Below are 8,563 nucleotides of genomic sequence, written 5' to 3' on the forward strand. Positions count from 1 at the left end.
ATGTCCAACTCTGAAACACTCAAAGCAGAAAAAACTTGTTCTAATTTAACTGACTCCTTACCCAGACCAGTAGTCTCACATTTTCCATCTAAATCCGTCTTCGGGATGGAGGAAAGTGGTGTTCTCTGGGGATTAGCCTTCTGCTTTGTTTTTAGCCCCGCTCGACATCCGCGTTTCCGATCACACCGCTGGCGTCTGCTCCGTAGACGGCCCCCGCTGCTACTAGACTCCCCTGCTTCACAGGCCGCTGGATGTAGCCGCCGATGTATTCCCATGCTAGTTAGCAAGTCTAGCACGCAAGTGTCTATCGGTCCAAAATGGCCCGATGTGTCCACATCCAGAAGTGTCTGGCGGTCGTACGTGATCACGGAGTGACCACGATGTGAGCCAGCCATAAAGTTTGTGGAATTGTCCGGTATTTCTGCCAAATGTTCCATCTTTAGCAAGAGCTCCGCAATGTTGCAGCCCGTCCGGGCGCCGCCATCTTGCTAAAAAATTTAATTTTAATAATCTAAACATATATTTAATATTAATAAACTAAATATATATTTAATATTAATACACGAAATATGTATTTAATATTTATACACTAAACATATATTTAATATTCATACACTAAACATATATTTAATATTCATACACTAAACATGTATTTAATATTAATACAAAACATGTATTTAATTTTAATACACTAAACATATATTTAATATTAATACACTAAACGTGTATTTAATATTTATACACTAAAACTGTATTTAATATTAAAACACTAAATATATATTTAATATTAATACACTAAACATGTATTTAATATTCATAAACTAAACATGTATTTAATATTAATACACTAAACATGTATTTAATATTTATACACTAAAACTGTATTTAATATTAAAACACTAAATATATATTTAACATTTATACACTAAACATGTATTTAATATTAATAGAAAAACATTTATTTAATTTTAATAAAGTAAACACATATTTAATATTAATACACTAAGCATGTATTTAATATTTATACACTAAACATGTTTTTAATATTTATACACTAAACATGTATTTTATATTAATACAAAAACATGTATTTAATATTAATACAAAAAGATGTATTTAATTTTAATAAACTAAACATATATTTAATATTAATACACTAAACATGTAATTAATATTTATACACTAAACATGTATTTAACTTTTATACACTAAACATGTTTTTAATATTAATACACTAAACATGTGTTTAATATTCATACACTAAACATGTATTTAACTTTCATACACTAAACATATTTTTAATATTAATAAACTAAACATATATTTAATATTAATACACTAAACATGTATTTAATATTTATACACTAAACATGTATTTAACTTTTATACACTAAACATGTTTTTAATATTTATACACTAAACATGTAGTTATTATTTATACACTAAACATGTATTTAATATTAATACACTAAACATGTATTTAATATTTATACACTAAACATGTATTTAACATTTATACACTAAAAATGTATTTAATATTAATACACTAAACATGTAGTTATTATTTATACACTAAACATGTATTTAATATTAATACAGTAAACATGTATTACATATTTATACACTAAACATGTATTTAATATTCATACAATAGACATGTAGTTATTATTCTTGCACTTAATATGTATTTAATATTAATACAATTTTAATAAATTAAACACATATTTACTATTAATACACTAAACATGTATTTAATATTTATACAAAAACATGTATTTAATTTTAATAAACTAAACATATATTTAATATTAATACACTAAACATGTATTTAATATTTTTACACTAAACGTGTATTTAATATTTATACACTAAAAGTGTATTTAATATTAATACACTAAACATGTATTTAATATTAATACACTAAACATGTATTTAATATTTATACACTAAACATGTATTTAATATTTATACACTGAACATGTATTTAATAATCATATACTAAACGTATATGTAATGATACACTTAACATGTATTTAATATTCATACACTAAACATGTATTTAATATTCATACATTAAACATGTATTTAATATTTATACACTTAACATGTATTTAATATTCATACACTAAACATGTATTTAATATTTATACACTAAACCTGTATTTAATATTTATACACTAAACATGTATTTAATATTAATACAAAAACATTTATTTAATTTTAATAAACTAAACACATATTTAATATTTATACACTAAACATGTATTTAACATTTATACACTAAAAATGTTTTTAATATTAATACACTAAACATGTATTTAATATTTATACACTAAACATGTATTTAATATTCATACACTACTCATGTATTTAATATTTATACACTAAATATGTATTTAATATTTATACACTAAACATGTATTTAATATTTATACACTAAACATGTATTTAATATTCATACATTAAACATGTATTTAATATTTATACACTAAACATGTATTTAATATTAATACAAAAACATTTATTTAATTTTAATAAAGTAAACACATATTTGATATTAATACACTAAACATGTATTTAATATTCATACACTAAACATGTAGTTATTATTTATACACTAAACATGTATTTAATATTTATACACTAAACCTGTAGTTATTATTCATACACTAAACATGCATTTAATATTAATACACTAAACCTGTATTTAATATTTATACACTAAACATGTAGTTAATATTTATAAACTAAACATGTATTTAATATTAATAAACTAAACCTGTATTTAATATTTATACACTAACTATGTATTTAATATTAATACAAAAACATGTATTTAATTTTAATAAAGTAAACACATATTTAATATTAATACACTAAACATGTATTTAATATTTATACACTAAACATGTATTTAATATTAATACACTAAACATGTATTTAACATGTATACACTAAACATGTATTTAATATTAATACACTAAACATGTATTTAATTTTAATACAAAAACATGTATTTAATTTTAATAAACTAAACATATATTTAATATTAATACACTAAACATGTATTTAATATTCATACACTGAACATGTTTTTAATATTCATACACTAAACATGTAGTTATTATTTATACACTAAACATGTATTTAATATTCATACACTAAACATTGATTTAATATTAATACACTAAACATGTATTTAATATTTATACACTAAACATGTATTTAATTTTAATAAACTAAACATTTATTTAATATTTATACACGAAACATGTATTTGATATTTATACACTAAACATGTATTTAATATTCATACATTAAACATGTATTTAATATTCATACACTAAACATGTATTTAATATTAATACACTAAAAGTGTATTTAATATTAATACACTAAATATTTATTTAATATTAATACACTAAACATGTATTTAATATTCATAAACTAAACATGTAGTTATTATTTATACACTAAACATGTATTTAATATTCATAAACTAAACATGTAGTTATTATTTATACACTAAACATGTATTGAATATTAATACAGTAAACATGTATTAAATATTTATACACTAAATATGTATTTAATATTCATTCAATAAACATGTATTTAATATTTATACACTAAATATGTATTTAATATTTATACACTTAACATATATTTAATATTCATACACTAAACATTTAGTTATTATTAATACACTAAACATGTATTTAATATTAATACAAAAACATGTATTTAATTTTAATAAACTAAACATATATTTAATATTAATACACTAAAAATGTATTTAATATTCATACACTAAACATGTAGTTATTATTTATACACTAAACATGTATTTAACATTTATACACTAAACATGTATTTAATATTAATACACTAAACATGTATTTAATATTAATACACTAAACATGTATTTAATATTCATACACTAAACATGTATTTGATATTCATACACTAAACATATATTTAATATTCATACACTAAACATGTGTTTAATATTAATACATTAAACATGTATTTAATATTAATACACTAAACATGTATTTAATATTAATATACTAAACATGTATTTAATATTTATACACTAAACATGTATTTAATATTAATACAAAAACATGCATTTAATTTAAATAAACTAAACATATATTTAATATTAATACACTAAACATGTATTTAATATTTATACACAAACATGTATTTAATATTCATACACTAAACATATATTTAATATTTATACACTAAACATGTATTTAATATTAATACAAAAACATTTATTTAATTTTAATAAACTAAACATATATTTAATATTTATACACTAAACATGTATTTAACATTAATACACTAAACATGTATTTAATATTTATACACTAAACATGTATTTAATATTAATACAAAAACATGTATTTAATTTTAATAAACTAAACATATTTTTAATATTATTACACTAAACATGTATTTAATATTTATACACTAAACATGCATTTAATATTCATACACTAAACATGTAGTTATTATTTATACACTAAACATGTATTTAATATTAATACACTAAACATGTATTTAATATTCATACACTAAACATGTATTTAATATTCATACACTAAACATGTATTTAATATTAATACAAAAACATGTATTTAATTTTAATAAACTAAACATATATTTAATATTAATACACTAAACATGTATTTAATATTCATACACTAAACATGTATTTAATATTAATACAGTAAACATGTAATAAATATTTGTACACTAAACATATATTTAATATTAATACAAAAATATGTCTTTAATTTTTAATAAACTAAACATATATTTAATATTAATACACTAAACATGTATTTAATATTTATACACTAAACATGTATTTAATATTAATACACTGAACATGTATTTAATATTAATACACTAAACATGTATTTAATATAATACAAAAACATGTATTTAATTTTAATAAACTAAACATATATTTAATATTAATACACTAAACATTTATTTAATATATATACACTAAACATATATTTAATATTAATACACTAAACATTTATTTAATATTTATACACTAAACATTTTTTTAATATTAATCCACTAAACATGTATTTAATATTAATACAAAAACATGTATTTAATTTTAATAAACTAAACATATATTTAATATTAATACACTAAACATGTATTTAATATGAATACACTAAACATGTATTTAATATTCATACACTAAACATGTAGTTATTATTTATACACTAAACATGTATTTAACATTTATACACTAAACATGTATTTAATATTAATACACTAAACATGTATTTAATATTAATACAAAAATATGTATTTAATTTTAATAAACTAAACATATATTTAATATTAATACACTAAACATGTATTTAATATTTATACACTAAACATGTATTTAATATTCATACACTAAACATGTAGTTATTATTTATACACTAAACATGTATTTAATATTAATACAGTAAACATGTATTAAATATTTATACACTAAACATGTATTTAATATTAATACACTAAACATGTATTTAATATTTATACACTAATCATGTATTTAATATTAATACACTAAATATGTATTTAATATTAATACACTAAATATGTATTTAATATTAATACACTAATCATGTATTTAATATTCATACACTAAATATGTATTTAATATTAATACACTAAACATGTATTTAATATTAATACAAAACATGTATTTAATTTTAATAAACAAAATATATATTTAATATTAATACACTAAACATGTATTTAATATTCATAAACTAAACATGTATTTAATATTCATACACTAAACATGTAGTTATTATTTATACACTAAACATGTATTTAATATTAATACACTAAACATGTAGTTATTATTTATACACTAAACATGTATTTAATATTAATACAGTAAACATGTATTAAATATTTATACACTAAACATGTATTTAATATTAATACAAAAACATGTATTTAATTTTAATAAACTAAATATATATGTAATATTAATACACTAAACATGTATTTAATATTTTTACACTAAACGTGTATTTAATATTCATACACTAAAAGTGTATTTAATATTCATACACTAAACATGTGTTTAATATTAATACACTAAACATGTAGTTATTATTCATACACTAAACATGTATTTAATATTTATACACTAAACATGTATTTAATATTAATACACTAAATATGTATTTATTATACATCCACTAAACATGTATTTAATATTCATAAACTAAATATATATTTAATATTAATACACTAAACATGTATTTAATATTAATACATAAAACATTTATTTAATATTTTTACACTAAACATGTATTTAATATTAATACAAAAACATGTATTTAATTGTAATAAACTAAATATATATTTAATATTAATACACTAAACATGTATTTAATATTCATAAAATAAACATGTATTTAACATTTATACACCAAACATGTATTTAATACTAATACACTAAACATGTATTTAATATTAATACACTAAACATGTATTTAATATTTATACAGTAAACATGTATTGAATATTCATACACTAAACATGTATTTAATATTCATACACTAAACATGTATTTAATATTCATACACTAAACATGTATTTAATATTAATACACTAAACATGTATTTAATATTTATACACTAAACATGTATTTAATATTAATACAAAAACATGTATTTAATTTTAATAAACTAAACATATATTTAATATTATTACACTAAACATGTATTTAATATTAATACACTAAACATGTATTTAATATTTATACACTAAACATGTATTTAATATTAATACACTAATCATGTATTTAATATTCATACACTAAACATGTATTTAATATTAATACACTGAACATGTATTTAATAATCATATACTAAACTTATATGTAATCATATACTAATCATATATTTAATATTCATTTAGTAAACATGTATTTACTATCCTCTAAATAAGGCACACTTGGAAATAATGAATTTCTTTATGCGTGCAGTTGCGGCAGAAGTCCACAGGAGGGCTCACGTTCCCTCTTAATAAGTCCGGTCCTCTCCGTCTCTCTATCTCTTTTTTTCCTTTTTTTTTGTTTCTTTTATTTTTTTTTACATAAGTTTGGTTTCTCATACACTTATATTTATACACTAAACATGTATTTAATATTAATACACTAAACATGTATTTAATATTTATACACTAAACATGTATTTAATATTAGTACAAAAACATGTATTTAATTTTAATAAACTAAACATATATTTAATATTAATACACTCAACATTTATTTAATATTCATACACTAAACATTTATTTAATATTCATTCAATAAACATGTAGTTATTATTCTTAAACTTAATATGTATTTAATATTAATACAAAAACATGTATTTAATTTTAATAAACTAATCATATATTTAATATTAATACACTAAACATGTATTTAATATTTTTACACTAAACGTGTATTTAATATTTATACACTAAAAGTGTATTTAATATTAATACACTAAACATGTATTTGATATTAATACACTAAACATGTATTTAATATTAAGACACTAAACATGTATTTAATATTTATACACTAAACATGTATTTAATATTCATAAACTAAACATATATTTAACATTTATACACTAAACATGTATTTAATATTCATACACTAAACATGTAGTTATTATTTATACACTAAACATGTATTTAATATTAATAGACTAAACATGTATTTAATATTCATACACTAAACATGTATTTAATATTAATACACTAAATATGTATTTAATATTCATACACTAAACATGTATTTAATATTCATACACTAAACATTTATTTAATATTAATACAAAAACATGTGTTTAATTTTAATAAACTAAACATATATTTAATATTAATACACTAAACATGTATTTAATATTCATACACTAAACATGTATTTAATATTAATACAGTAAACATGTAATAAATATTTGTACACTAAACATATATTTAATATTAATACAAAAATATGTCTTTAATTTTTAATAAACTAAACATATATTTAATATTAATACACTAAACATGTATTTAATATTTATACACTAAACATGTATTTAATATTAATACACTAAACATGTATTTAATATTAATACACTAAACATGTATTTAATATAATACAAAAACATGTATTTAATTTTAATAAACTAAACATATATTTAATATTAATACACTAAACATTTATTTAATATACATACACTAAACATATATTTAATATTCATACACTAAACATGTAGTTATTATTTATACACTAAACATGTATTTAACATTTATACACTAAACATGTATTTAATATTAATACACTAAACATGTATTTAATATTAATACAAAAATATGTATTTAATTTTAATAAACTAAACATATATTTAATATTAATACACTAAACATGTATTTAATATGTATACACTAAACATGTATTTAATATTCATACACTAAACATGTAGTTATTATTTATACACTAAACATGTATTTAATATTAATACAGTAAACATGTATT

The sequence above is a fragment of the Nerophis ophidion genome, unplaced genomic scaffold, assembly GCF_033978795.1.
Source record: "Nerophis ophidion isolate RoL-2023_Sa unplaced genomic scaffold, RoL_Noph_v1.0 HiC_scaffold_56, whole genome shotgun sequence".
Lineage (NCBI taxonomy): Eukaryota > Metazoa > Chordata > Actinopteri > Syngnathiformes > Syngnathidae > Nerophis > Nerophis ophidion.